Here is a 14,905-nt window from a genome sequence, read left to right on the forward strand (position 1 = left end):
AGTTTCGAATCCTGCCTCGGGCATGGATGTGTGTGATGTCATTAAGTTAGTTAGGTTTAAGTAGTTCTAAGTCTAGGGGACTGCTGACCTCAGATGTTAAGTTCCATAGTGCTCAGAGCCAATTGAACCATTTAATTGGAATTACTGTTCAAAATTATTTTCATGAGCACGGATTTTGATCCTCTCATTTTTATAGGTCGTGTTATAGGCCTTTATTGCCATCGCCTTGTTCTTTCTAGAGGCAATTATTTATTGGTGTAGTTATCACCCCTTTGGACCTGGTATCTGTCGTAAATAAATTTTGGGAATTGTCATTATACATTCCACCCTTTCTTAATTGATAATAGATGATTCATGTGAAACGAAGTGTTACTGATCTCTTGCCCACTAAGGGCTACTGTTGAAGTCATTCAAACAAATTCTAAGTTCCTTTAAATTAACTTATTGTTTTCCGTCTGTTTGTTTGTTTTGGTTAGTATAGCTCAGTGTCGTATAGGCCGCCATAGACAGAGCACCTCGTGTTCCTGCTGCTAATAAGGCGAGTACACAGTTCGTCTGTTATATACGAGGGTTGGAACTTTAATAGTGCGAAATGTTTATTTATAACTTATACAAAATACATAAATGTTTCAAAGTTTTACTGTCCTTCAGAGTAGTCACCAGAATTGTGTATAACTAGTTGTCAGTGATGTGGAACTCGTAATAGCTTTACCAGCGCCAGTTGTGTTGATAATTCGAGAGGAGCGGTCTATTTCCCGAATCTATGTAACACTTCTGAAACGAATGCCAAGAAGTGCTTACGAATCAAGTTGAAAACACAAGGGCTTAAGTCCTGGGACTGTGGTGGATTTCAGGCTGTGTCCCAAAAACGAACAGCTTAGAGAAGGAAGCGGTGACACTTCCTGCAGGGTTTGCCCATCATTCTGCATGACAGTGCCGGGTCTCGTGTGGCACCGACTTACGACTGATTTAGTCGATCGATGGGGCTTGATTCCTGAGATGAAGGAACCAGTTTATGGCATTCGTGTCGGACCTGTTGCAGAAATTCGTCAGGCAGTAGACCGCTCCACTCGATGTGTCAACAGATCTGGCGCTGCTAAATGTGTCCTACAACTTCCACATTGCTTGCAAGGTGTTATAGACAATGCTGGTGACTACTCTCCAGGACAGGAAATCTTTGAAACATGTGCCTGTTTCGTGTAAGTTGTAAATAAATATTTGCCGCTATTAAAGTTCCAACCCTCCTATTATTACGAGCTTTCAAGAGGAGCGACTTATTTACAGATACCTGTGTAGTTACTAGATTATTTACGTAATTTATTGCGTGTTCGAATGCTTACTAGACACTAGCTTTTCTTTTAATAACGGCGTGGCGTAGAGTACCGCCGTTGTTATTGACCCTCGTAACGTATAGGCGTTTGTTTTGGTTAGTGTAGCTCAGTGTCGTTTAGATCATTCACTTCAAATTCCTGCTGCTAATAAGCCGAGTACACCGTTCGTTTGTTACATATTTTTACGAGCTTCAAACAGGAGCGACTGCTGTGACGGATAGGAAGTGTGATTACTTTGTACAGATGCGAGCTGAGTTGGCGAACCTACACTCACAGCTCCAGGCTGCGTTGGCTTCCGTCACACAGCTTGAGGATGCTGCCAAGGGGCGTCACTGTGGGGGGGTCGGACGAGGAATGCGAGGGACGTTGAGCACGTCTCACGTGTCCCCCGATCGGTCCACTGCTGTGGCCGCCCCAGGTACTGCCTGCACTGAGGTTTAACCCTCACCCGTGGTCGAGTGGGAGATCATTCCAGAGTCTGGCAGGCAGCGAAAACCTATCCGAGGGACCGATCGTAGGGCCTCCCCAGTTCGTTTGACGAACAGGTTCCGGGCGTTATCTGTGGCTGACGATGTCTTGAGTCGGATGCAGTCGTCCGCCCTGTTCCAGAGGAAGCTTCTCGGCATTCACAGAGGGTGGGTTTGATGGTAGCCGGGAGCTCCAACGTTTCGGCATTCACAGAGGGTGGGTTTGATGGTAGCCGGGAGCTCCAACGTTAGGCGCGTAATGGGACCCATTAGGAACACGGCTGCCAAGGAGGGGAAGGAAACCAATGTGCACTCCCTGTACATACTGGGGGCAGTCATTCTGGATGTGGAAAGGCTGCTTCCACGAAGAGTCCAGGGTGCAGCCAATTGCAGGTGGTGGCTCATGTCGGTACCAATGACGTGTGTCGCTTTGTATCGGAGGAGATTCTCTCTGCTTTCGGGCGGCTAGCGGAAATGGTAAATACTGCCAGTCTTGCTCGCGAGATTAAGGCGGAGCTCACCATTTGCAGCATCGTCGATAGAACCGCCTGTGGTCCTTTGGTGCAGAACCAAGTGGATGGTTTGAATCAGAGGCTCAGGCGGTTCTGTGACGGTGTAGGCTGCAGATTCCTTGACTTTCGCCATCCGGGTCCCGCTTAATAGGTCAGGAGTCCACTACACACAAGAAGCGGCTACACGAATAGCGGGGGCTGTGTGGAAAGGACTGGGTGGTCTTTTAGGTTAGAAGGTCTCAGTTAACCACAGAAAGGGCGTCCGTCTGAAAGGGCACAGGTAAAACACAGTAAGTTAGTTGTAGAAACGATCGGTATTGTAGTTGTAAATTGTCGTAGCTCTGTTGGGAAAGAACCAGAGCTCCAAGTCCTAATAGAAAGCACTGAAGCTCAAATAGTTATAGGTACAGGAAGCTGGCTAAAGCCGGAAATAAGTTCAGCCGAAATTTTTTCAAACGATCTAACAATGTTCAGAAACGATACATTAAATACAGTTGACGGTGGTGTATTTATTACTGTCTGAAGTAGTTTGCCTTGTAGTGAAATTGAAGTACATAGTTCCTGCGAAATAGTATGGGTAGAGGTTAGACTTGACAATCGCACTTAACTATTAACTGGATCGTTTCACCGGCCTCCCGATTCAGATGATATATTTGCTGAATAGTTCAAAGAAAAATTGAGTCACATTTCAAATAGGTACCCCACTTACACTATTATAGTCGGTGGCGACTTCAATCTACCCTCGATATGCTGAAAAAATTATACGTTTAAAGCCGGCGGCAGGCATAAAACTTCATCCCAAATTGTACTGAATGCTTTCTCAGAAAATTATTTTGAACAATTAGTTCATGAACCCACTCGAAGTGTAAATGGTTGCGAAACCATACTTGACCTCTTAGTAACAAGTAATCCCGGACAAATAGTGAGTATCGTGACGAAAACAGGGATTAGCGAGCACAAGGCAGCTGCTGCTAGGCTGAATGCCGTAACACCTACAGCCATAAAAAAGAAGCGCAAAGTATATCTATTTAAAAAAAAGCTGACAAAAACGCTCTTAACGCCGTTTTAAGAGGGTCTTCACTCCATCCGATCTGGTCATGTAAGCGTATAAAAACTGTGGAATTATTTCAAAGAGATCGTATCGACAGCAAATGAGAGATACATCCCACATAAATTAATGAGTGATGGTACTGATCCCCCATGGTACACAAAACGGTCAGATCGCTGTTGCAGAAGCAGCGAAAAAAGCATGCCAAATTTAAAAGAACGCAAAACCCCCAAACTCGCAAAGTTTTACAGAAGTTCGAAATATGGCCCGTACTTCAGTGCGAGATGCTTTTAATATTTCCATAACGAAACTCTGTCTCTAAATCTGGCAGAAAACCCATAGAGATTCTGGTCACGCATAAAACACACCAATGGCAAGACGCAATCAATACCTTCACTGCGCGATAACAACGGTGAAGTCACTGATGACAGTGCTACTAAAGCAGAGTTATTAAACACGGTTTTTCACCAAAGAAAATGAAGTAAATATTCCCGAATTCCAATCAAGAACAACTGCCAAGATGAGAAACATAGAAGTAGATATCCTCGGTGTTGCAAAGCAGCTTAAATGAATTAATAAAGACAAGGCCTCTGGTCCAGATTGAATACCAGTCAGCTTCCTCTCAGAGTATGCCGATACAATAGTTCCATCTTAGTAATTATATACAATCACGCGCTCACAGAAAGATCCGTACCTAAAGACTGGAAAATTGCTCAAGTCACACCAATAGCCAGAAAGGGAAGTAGGAGTAATCCATTGAATTACAGGTCCATATCACTAACGTCGATGTGTGGTTTTGGAACATACACTGTAATCGAACATTATGAAGTACCTCGAAGAAAACTATATACGGACACATAGACAGCGCGTATTCAGAAAATATCGTTCTTGCGAAGGACAACTATCTCTTTACACTCATGAAGTAGTGACTGCTATCGACAGGGGATTTTAAATGGACTCCATATTTTTAGATTTCAAGTATGCTTTCGACACCGTTCCTCACAAGCGTCTTGTAAACAAACTGCGTGTCTATGGAATACCGCCTCAGTTGTGCGACTGGATTCGTGGTTTCCTGTCAGAAAGGTCACAGTTCGTAGTAATAGAAGGTAAGTCATCGAGCAAAACAGAAGCAATGTCCGGCGTTTCCCAAGGAAGTGTTATAGGCCCTCTATTGATCCTGATCTATATTAACGATACAGGAGACAATCTTAGTAGCTGTCTTAGATTGTTTGCAGATGATGCTGTCTTTTACCGTCTTTTAAGGTCATCAGATGACCAAAAGGAATTGCAAAATGATTTAGATGAGATATTTGTATGGTGCGAAAGTGGCAATTGACCGTGAATAAAGAAATGTGTGAAGTTACTGACATGAGTGCTAAACGAAATTCACTACATTTACGCGATAAGTCACACAAATCTGAAGGCTGTAAATTCAACTAAATACTTAGGGATTACAGTTACAAATAACCTAGATTGGAATGATCACGTAGATAATGTTGTGGGTAGAGCAAACCAAAGACTGCTATTCATTGGCAGAACAGTTAGAAGGTGAAACATGTCTACTAAAGAGACTGGTTACACCACGCTTGTCCGCCCTATTCTGGAGTATTGCTGTGCGGTGTGGGATCCGCTTCAGGTGGGACTGACAGATGACATCGAAAAAGTACAAACAAGAGCGGGTCGTTTGGTATTATCGCGAAATAGGGGAGATAGTACCACGGACATTATACGTGAATTGGAGTGGCAATCATTAAAATAAAGGCGTTTTTCGTTGCGACGGCATCTTCTCATGAAATTTCAGTCACCAGTTTTCTCCTCCGAATGTGATAACATTCCGTTGGCACCGTCTGCATAGGGAGAAACGATCATCACGATAAAATAAGTCAGGGCTCGCACAGAAAAATTTAAGTGCTTGTTCTTTCCGCGCGCCCCTCGAGAGTGGAATAGTAGAGAGACCGCATGAAAGTGGTTCATTGAACCCTCTGCCAGGCACTTTATTGTGAATAGCAAAGTAATGATGTAGATGTAGATGAAAACTTTGTACGGTTGAATTGTCGTTTGAAAGTTCATTGTTTATTTTAATTCGGAATTTTTTTTACGAATAAATCATTTTGTGTGAAATAGGCCTAAACGGTGAATGACGATCCAAAACGCTGGGTCCAATCATTCCGTTAAAATCCTTATTGTCGATTTTCGGACGCTGTGGTTTCCCCATTACACCTTTATCCTTTCCTATCCCAATCTCTGTCCATCCTGACCAAAATGAAATTCACCCACAACGGCCACCCGTGCTAGAGCTTTCAAAACATGTGACTCCTCCCTTGAGGATGTCCTCTGCAGACGGCGTCGAAACGTTGGGTTTCACCAAGAAATTCATTCTAGCTCTCCATAATAGCGCGGAATTTTTTAATCAGAGTGATTATATTCACTGCACAAGCTTCCATTAGCATCTCTAAGATGATCGCACAACAGGCTGTGACGTGACCGCTGAGCCCGCGGCAGAGACAATGGACAAGGCAATAGCTTGTGTCCAAAAAACTGTTGAAAATTGGGAGAAAGACTTACATGCTTCCACACAACATTTTTATTGGTCTTCGGAAGCCGCCCATACATCCATTTCAACACAGGAAGTGTTATATTACAATTTGTTTTGACAATTCATGATATAAATTACTTGAAGTCGTACTCTTGTACAAAGAACTGATTCGACATAAAACAAGTTTTTCAAACAGAGTATACTAAAACGAGTGAAAAACACGAAAATAAAACACGGGATATACAATGTTAGTATGTTACAAAAATCCTAGTGTAACACATTAATACATGATAAATCGCCGTTGGTACACGTTTGGGATATTCTCAATTCAGACTATGATAATAATTATACACCTACATTACCAATGTAATATTCTTTGTGTGTCCTGTAAGAATTGTTTCAAAAGTTGCGGATAGAGAATTAAATATCTGTGCATGTCTATAAATACCGTCTAGACAAAACAGGAGAACAGTTTATAAGAATCAGATTTGTGTATTACATGGCCGAGCGGTTCTAGGCGCTACAGTCTGGAACCACGCAACCGCTACGGTCGCAGGTTGGAATCCTGCCTCGGGCATGGATGTGTGTGATGTCCTTAGTTAGGTTTAAGTAGTTCTAAGTTCTAGGGGACTGATGACCTCATAAGTTAAGTCCCATAGTGCTCAGAGCCATTTGATTCTTTTGTGTATTACAGCCACACGTATAGATAAAATGGCTCTGAGCACTATGGGACTTAACATCTGAGATCATCAGTCCCCTAGAAGCTATAGCTACTTAAACCTAACTAACCTAAGGACATCACACACATCCATGCCCGAGGCAGGATTCGAACCTGCGACCGTAGCTGTCATGAAGTTCCGGACTGAAGCGCCTAGAACCGCTCAGCCACCGCGGCCGGCACACGTATAGGCACACCAGTATTCAGGCACATACATATGGGAGATACATAGTGACATGCATATAAAGGCTGACCGAGCGAGGTGGCGCAGTGGTTAGCACAATGGACTCTCATTCGGGAGGACGACGGTTCAATCTCGTGTCCGGCCATCCTGATTTAGGTTTTCCGTGATTTCCCTAAATCGCTCCAGGCAAATGCCGGGATGGTTCCTTTGAAAGGGCACGGCCGACTTCCTTCCCTAATCTGATGAGACCGATGATCTCGCTGTTTGGTCTCTTCCCCCCAAACAATCCAATCCAAACCTATATAAAGGCTGCGCGTTCCATATCCTGTTGAGTAGCGCGTGGGAATATACGCCAGTTAACTGAGCTGTTGGTCTTACCCTGGCATTCCAAGTACCAAGAGCATCAGTTTAGCAGCGCAGGGAGTTATATTTTGATTCTGGCACTGTTGACGAACTCGCACAGTAGCTAAACGCTGCTATATCGCTGGATGCTAACAAGTAGACAGCTTGGGAACTGATGACAAACATTCCGGAGATAACTTGCAAGTACATTTATGTGATGCTTGTTCCGAGTTCATTGTAGAAATATATACTTTGTGTCTTTTTTCCCCTCTGCATTCATTTAGAGGGACTGAGCTTATGTTGAGCCGATAGAGGTGTTCCTTGAACTGCTAATGATTAAATTTTAGCCGTGCCGTAACTGTCGGGAAGGTCCCTGATGTTTATTCCTTATTATACCATGGTATTCTTAGAATGGTAGTATATATTATTGCGTAGTGACTGCCTTTGATATTAAATGTCACCGACCATTCCTCTTACCAATCCGAGAACTAATGCTTTCTGACCTTCGATATCATATCTATGAGAGAGACTTTATCATGTTTAACAGCTCCATGCAGAGGTGCCTGTTTTGCTACGACATCTAATTTCCAGGTATCCCGGAGCGGTCTTTCATCCATACTATAAAGATGTTGAGATAGTTCCTCTGCACTTGAAACACCATGTCGACATTTGCCTCAACTACGGGGTTCGTAAACTGAGGCGCCAAACAAATTGGTATAGGCATGCGTATTCAAATACAGAGATATGTAAACAGGCAGAATACGACAAGTGGTCGCCAACGCCTATATAAAACAACAAAACAAGAACGCAGTTCTTAGATCTGTTACTGCTGCTACAATGGCAGGCAATCAAGATTTAATTGAGTTTCAACGTGGTGTTACAGTTGGCGCACGAGCGATGCTGCACAGCATCTCCGAGGTACCGATGAAGTGGCATTTCACGAGTGTGCCGTAAATATCAGTAGTCTGGTAAAACATCAAATCTCCGACATCGCTGCAAGAACGGAACCAACGACGACTGAAGAGAAAAAATCGTGCAACCCTTCAGCAAATTGCTGCGGATTTCAATACTGGGCCATCAACGTGTGTCAGCGTGCGAACCACTGAACGAAACACCATCGTTATCGTCTTTCCGAGCCGAAGGTCAACTCGTGTACCCTTGAGGACTGCGCGACACAAAGCTTCACGCCTCGCATGGACCCGTCAACACGGACATTGCACTGTTGATGACTGGAAAAATGTTGCTTGGTCGGTAGAGTATCGTTTCGAATTTTATCGACCGGATGGACGTGTACGGGTATGGAAACTACCTCACGAATCCATGGAACCTGCATGTCTCATGTCAGCTGCATGTCAAGCTGATGGAGGCTCTGCAATTGTGGGCGTGTGCAGTTCGAGATATGGGACACCTTATACGTCTCGAAGGGACCCTACAGTTGGAGTGATATGGGACCCCTGAACCGTCCAGATACGACTCTGACAGGTCACATATACGTAAGCATCCTGTCTGACCACCTGCTCACCTGCATCCATTCATGTCCATTGTGCATTCCAGCAGGGCAATGCGACACCCCACTCGTCCAGAATCACTACAGAGTGGCTCCAGGAACACTCTTCTGGGTTTTAATCACTTTCGCTGGCGACCAAACTCCTCAAAAATGAACATCATTGATCATATCTCGGATGCAACGTGGTGGTCAGAAGTGATCTCCACCCCCTCGTACTCTTACGGTTTTATGAATGGCACTACTTCAGACATTAGTCGAGTCCATGCCACGTCGTGTTGCGGTACGTCTGCGTGCTAGGGGGGACCTTACACCATATTAAGCAGGTGTACCGGTTTCTTTGGCCCTTCTGTGTATATCTACTATGATGGTACTTAGTCACTTGTAGAGCCGACATATATCAAAGATGGTCGTTATTGTCTCTTCTTTGGTCGTCTGTACGGATATCAGGGATTACAGAAAGGCAATCAGGTTGGCTGTCATAATGGCGGAGTGGAGGCCAGTTTGTACAGGTCTTGCGTTTGCTTTGGAGTGGCCAATAGGCACTACCAGCGCCTTGACTAGTCTTGGGATCATCTGCATGCACAACGCAAACATCGTGATAGTGAGACAGGAATTTCATTGTTGTTGTGTTAGCTGGGTCAGGTTTTGGAACGTTAAACTGGTCCTGGTATCAATCTGCAGAGTCGACGTTTGGTTATGTTGTAAGGTGGTAGAAGAGGACTTCCGCACCTTATCCCTTAGTGCCTGCATGTCCATATATTCAGTTGCGACAGGTGGAAAGCCGGCCGAGGTGGCCGAGGGGTTCTAGGCGCTACAGTCTGGAACGGCGCGACCGCTACGGTCGCAGGTTCGAATCCTGCCTCGGGCATGGATGTGTGTGCTGTCCTTAAGTTAGTTAGGTTTAAGTAGTTCTAAGTTATAGGGGACTGATGACCTCAGAAATTAAGTCCCATAGTGCTCAGAGCTATTTGAACCATTTGACAGGTGGAAGCTGCATATTTATCAAATGTGTTCCGCAAACACTGTAGGATGTTAAATCCCTCATCTTTCCGTTAAGGAGCCCATATTCGTCGAAACAAAGCGGCAGGAGGAAATTCAAGCAGAGCATATCAACAAGTGAGGCGTTGGTTCGTGTTGACATGAACGCCGCATTAACTATACTCTGTATTGTTTCACACAACTGGTTATCTACCGATGTCCAAGATCTTGTTGGGCACGATTTGACTAATAGAGTAGCGGAGACCGAGAACACGCTCTATACAGATGCGTGGATATCGCTGGCTGGGATCCGCACGGTACGTCCGCCGGAGCCCCGAGGGCGGATATTGTAATGCCGGCTGGCCGCGTCGTTGCAGGTATAGGCCGGCACGCCGCTCGGCCCTTCGGAAACGAGAGGTAGCGGCGAGGGGCGCAAAAGGGTTGCGAAGGGAAGGGAACTGTACCAGAAGATGATACCGGCCGACCGCGGCAGCACAAAGGCTCGCCTATACCTGCGGCAGGGTGGCGGGGGGACGCTCGCGCTTGGCAACCACGCCGAATTTGCATCTGCTCCGAGTGTGCAAAAAAGCATTGTTACGTGCGAGGCGGCACTGAGCACGGCGCAGTCGACAGTGTGGTTCCCCGTGCCGGAGCGGCGGTCACACACGCGGGTTCCGGATGGCGCGCGTCGACCGAGGACCTCTGCCGTCGACGGTGGGATCTTTTGGGACTGTACAGGAAATCGATCAATTTGAGGATTATATCCGGATGACCCGACGGGCTAAACTGCTGTGTACGTGTTCCGTGTCTCTGCCACTGCCTCGCTTAGCTGTCGCAGGACGGAGACAAAGCGAGGAGCGAACTGGAGGTAAGTTTCGAGTGTGTCCAGCAGGGCGTCGTATGGCGGACGGAGGGTAGTGTTGCAGTGTAGTTCTCACTCACACCTCCTGTCCTAAGGGCGTATCATCACAATTACTCCGTGTAAGAGCAATCGACGTAATAATCACGGGATGTGTGTGTTCGATGAACTCCCAGTTCGACTGTTAAGTCCATCATCTACGAGGATGTCTTCAGTGCATATATTAGTCGACCACAATATTATTGCACCTGCGAGTGAGAATGCCTTCCGGAAGGCGTTCGACACAGTTCCGCACTGTCGCCTGATAAACAAAGTAAGAGCCTACGGAATATCAGACCAGCTGTGTGGCTGGACTGAAGAGTTTTTAGCGAACAGAACACAGCATGTTGTTATCAATGGAGAGACGTCTACAGACGTTAAAGTAACCTCTGGCGTGCCACAGGGGAGTGTTATGGGACCATTGCCTTTCACAATATATATAAATGACCTAGTAGATAGTGTCGGAAGTTCCATGCGGCTTTTCGCGGATGATGCTGTAGTATACAGAGAAGTTGCAGCATTAGAGAATTGTAGCGAAATGCAAGAAGATCTGCAGCGGATAGGCATTTGGTGCAGGGAGTGGCAACTGACTCTTAACATAGACAAATGTAATGTATTGCGAATACATAGTAAGATGGATCCTTTACTGTATGATTATATGATAGCGGAACAAACACTGGTAGCAGTTACTTCTGTAAAATATCTAGGAGTACCCGTGCGGAACGATTTGAAGTGGAATGATTATATAAAATTAATTGTTGGTAAGGCGGGTACCAGGTTGAGATTCATTGGGAGAGTCCTTAGAAAATGTAGTCCACCAACAAAGGAGGAGACTTACAAAACACTCGTTCGACCTATACTTGAGTATTGCTCATCAGTGTGGGATCCGTACCAGATCGGGTTGACAAAGGAGATAGAGAAGATCCAAATAAGAGCGGCGCGTTTCGTCACAGGGTTATTTGGTAACCGTGATAGCGTTACGGAGATGTTTAGCAAACTCAAGTGGCAGACTCTGCAAGAGAGGCGCTCTGCATCGCGGTGTAGCTTGCTGTCTAGGTTTCGAGAGGGTGCGTTTCTGGATGAGGTATCGAATATATTGCTTCCCCCTACTTATACCTCCCGAGGAGATCACGAATGTAAAATTAGAGAGATTCGAGCGCGCACGGAGGCTCGCAGATAGTCGTGCTTCCCGCGAACCATAAGCGACTGGAACAGAAAAGGGAGGTAATGACAGTGGCACGTAAAGTGCCCACCGCCACACACCGTTGGGTGGCTAGCGGAGCATAAATGTAGATGTAGACTTATTCACGGGGACATTCCGAAACACTTGATGGTATGAGGCAAACCTTCCTCCAATAATTCACACAATGCGACGCGTTTTCCTTAGCCACCGGTGTGTTTGTTTACTGCAGTGTCACCGAGTGACTCCAATATTGGCCACGAGAGGCCAAGTACAATAATATCGTGGTCGGTTAGTAAGAAGCATCTCGTCATCGATGGAAGATCTCTTTCCCCCAAGACTTTCTTTCAGCTTGCCGGAAACATGGAAATTGCACAGTGCAAGATCTTCCTTCCTTCCCCAGCAGCACCATCCGCGTCTGTGCGGTATTTGTCGAACTTATGGTGCCATTTCAGTGGCTGGAAGCCAATTCATATTTGATACAAGGTGTACAACGTTGGTTCCGCCGTTTTCTCCCCAACATTTGAGGCTTTAATGAAACAATTTGATTACACATGTATCATTCAAAGTATTTTCCATCGCTGGCCACTACTTTCTCCCATCTTTCGGGCAGTGTACGAATCCCGCGTCGAAACAATTGTCCATCTTTTGAAGCGATCCACGAATCGATCCAGTTTGTGACTTCTTCACGAAATCGGAAGTGTTGGTCAGCCAGGAGGGAGGAATGATTGGAGAATACGGAGCGTGGGGTACGACTTCCCATTTTAACGTTTCCAAGTACGTTTTGACCTCTTTTGCAACTTGGGGCCGAGCGTTGTCGTGCTGCAAAATCACTTTACTGTGCCTCTCGCTGTATTGCGGCCGTTTGTCATTTAATTCTTTGCTTAAACGCATTAACTACTTTCGATAACGAGCACCTGTGATTGTTTCACTCGTTTTTAACACCTCACAGTACACGACGCCGAGGTGGTCCCACCAAATGCAGAGCATGATCTTGGAACCGTGAATATGTGAAAGCATGGCCAAGATATCCCCATGATTTTTTGAATTTACGGTTATCGTAATGAACCCATTTTTCGTCCCTGGTCACAATGCGATGCACAAATCTCTTCCAATTTTTGCCTCTAAAGCAACTGTTGACAAACGCGTAAACAACGTTCAACGTCTCTTGGTTTCAGCTCACACGGGACCCAAGTTCTTTCTTTCTGAATCATGCCCACAGCCTTGCGACGTTTTGAAATGGCTTGCTGTGTTACTCCCACCAATCGTGCCAATTCTTCTTGAGTTTGACGCGAGTCTTCACTCAGCAATATCCCCAGTTCTGCATCTTCTAAAACATTGTCTCTTCCACCACTATGCCGGTCTACGACGTTAAAATCACTGTTCTTGAAGCGTTGAAACCACTCACGACACTTTCTTTCACTGATAGCGTCCTTACCATGCGTACTTGAGAGCATTCGATGAGACTCAGCCGCTGTTTTCTTCATTATGAAACAAAACAGTAACACCTCCAATAAATGACGAGAATAAGGCTCGTAAACTGACATTTTCAGTCATGAACAACTTTATGATGCAGACACGACTAATGTTTGAATTAGGTTTTGTCGAGCGAGGAGCAAGCTAACTGCCTGACGTCTGCGATCTGTTTCTTTTGATCGCTATTTGCGTTGTCGCCACCTATCGGCAAAAGACGGAAGCGAAGTTGTACACCTTGTATATGTATATATACCGCCAGAATTTTGCGGTGAACCTGTGTGCTGTTTAGACCTTTAGCCCACAAGAATCGAACTGTCTCGCCTGCTAGAACGTTGGGGTACGTTTCCACTTGCTGTGCCATTTCGCCCCCACACTGTGACGCACCCGTTACCCGGATGTGCAGCATCTCCATAACATGTACTCTCTTCTGACAATGGTCTTAGCATGGGACCACATGGATGACTCTCTTTGAGTGAACTGCCATTGTTTATAAGCAACAACAGCGATAGGTAACTTATACAGGACGTCCCAGGAGGACTGATATATTCAGAGGTATGAGAGGAACGATCATGCGAAGAAAAATAGTTTAGTAAACATGGGCTCTAAAATGCTTAATTTTAGAGCTAAGAGTGCTTCTGAATCTTCGATACTGTGAAACATGTCTCTTCTACTGAAGCATTCTTTCCATGTTTCGAGAGGTGGTAGTGTGGATCAAAACAAGAAAAAAATTTCTAGTAAACATGGGCTCTAAACAGCATATGTTGAGAGCCATGAGCACTTTTTCATATTCGCTATTGTGAAACACACCTACTAAACAGTTATTGTTCAAAGTTCTTAAGGTATGCATTTTAGAGTCCACGTTTACTAGACAATTTTTTCTTATTTCGGACCATACTAATAACTCCCAGATAATGGGAAGCAAAGAGCATGTAGCAGGAGAGAAGTGTTAGTCAGTAACAAAGGTAAACAAGTGCTCACGGCTCTTAAGTTACGCATTTTAAAAACCTCGTTTACTAGACTATTTTGCTTCAAATGACCGTTCCTATCATACCCATGTAAGTAGACCACATCTGCTGGGACACGTCGCGTAGAATGAGAGAGAGCGTTTACATCTTTTTCTGAACGATACTCCGCAGTTCAGATTGGCAGAGGGTGCAGAGAACCACATAATTTTTGTAAGAGTTTTGCTGTTTCTTATTTTATCATAATGGTTATTTGTACCTAAAGAGATGGGAGACATCAAAATGTTGCGACATTCGGAGCAGAAAGTTGGAAATTGAAGTTTCGCGAAACGATGTCGCCACAACAAGAAACGATTATGATTGACAACCGCCTCCACTTGATTTCATTCCAGACTTAAGTTCTTTTGAAATATTGCCTCACAGCGTCCGCTCAGGATGGCGCGGATAGGAAGGGGAGACCGTTAGAGACTGAGCTCTGCGTCGGGTCGGAGAGGAAACCAGGCGTGTCGTGTTCGAAGGAACTAGCCACGAATTCTTTAATGTCCACCTAGGGAATGCGAGGGAAAATCTAAATCCTGAATTCCCGACGGGGGTATGAGCAATCATTACTTTAGAAGGACATCCGACCGTGGTGTAAGGTTTATTTGTGTCCTTTGCTAATGTTGATGATATCATACGGAGCTATAAAAGTAGCGGCATAAAAGTGAGCTTGCTTTTGTTTGAGACTTCTACATGACACTTGATAGTCTGTGATGTTTGAAAACGA

This window comes from Schistocerca piceifrons, chromosome 9 (genome assembly GCF_021461385.2).
Source record: "Schistocerca piceifrons isolate TAMUIC-IGC-003096 chromosome 9, iqSchPice1.1, whole genome shotgun sequence".
NCBI lineage: Eukaryota > Metazoa > Arthropoda > Insecta > Orthoptera > Acrididae > Schistocerca > Schistocerca piceifrons.